Below are 618 nucleotides of genomic sequence, written 5' to 3'. Positions count from 1 at the left end.
CTCGGATTAACTCGTAGGCGTGCGGTCGAACGCACGTACTGCTTTTATCCCCGCTCGGACCGAGAGGGAAAGGGAAACAGTCACCGTAAATAACATGCCCCGTGAAAGGGAAGGGCCGCTCGGACCCTTGGTTTGACAAGCTGAAATTCAACGACTCGTGCAGAGCACGCTGCGGGTCCAGCATCCCGTGTGTCTCTGACTGAGACCGGCTAATCGCTCGGATTAACTCGTAGGCGTGCGGTCGAACGCACGTACTGCTTTTATCCCCGCTCGGACCGAGAGGGAAAGGGAAACAGTCACCGTAAATAACATGCCCCGTGAAAGGGAAGGGCCGCTCGGACCCTTGGTTTGACAAGCTGAAATTCAACGACTCGTGCAGAGCACGCTGCGGGTCCAGCATCCCGTGTGTCTCTGACTGAGACCGGCTAATCGCTCGGATTAACTCGTAGGCGTGCGGTCGAACGCACGTACTGCTTTTATCCCCGCTCGGACCGAGAGGGAAAGGGAAACAGTCACCGTAAATAACATGCCCCGTGAAAGGGAAGGGCCGCTCGGACCCTTGGTTTGACAAGCTGAAATTCAACGACTCGTGCAGAGCACGCTGCGGGTCCAGCATCC

Source organism: Tachypleus tridentatus, unplaced genomic scaffold, assembly GCF_004210375.1.
Source record: "Tachypleus tridentatus isolate NWPU-2018 unplaced genomic scaffold, ASM421037v1 Hic_cluster_2, whole genome shotgun sequence".
Classification (NCBI taxonomy): domain Eukaryota; kingdom Metazoa; phylum Arthropoda; class Merostomata; order Xiphosura; family Limulidae; genus Tachypleus; species Tachypleus tridentatus.
This window is presented reverse-complemented; position numbering follows the sequence as displayed.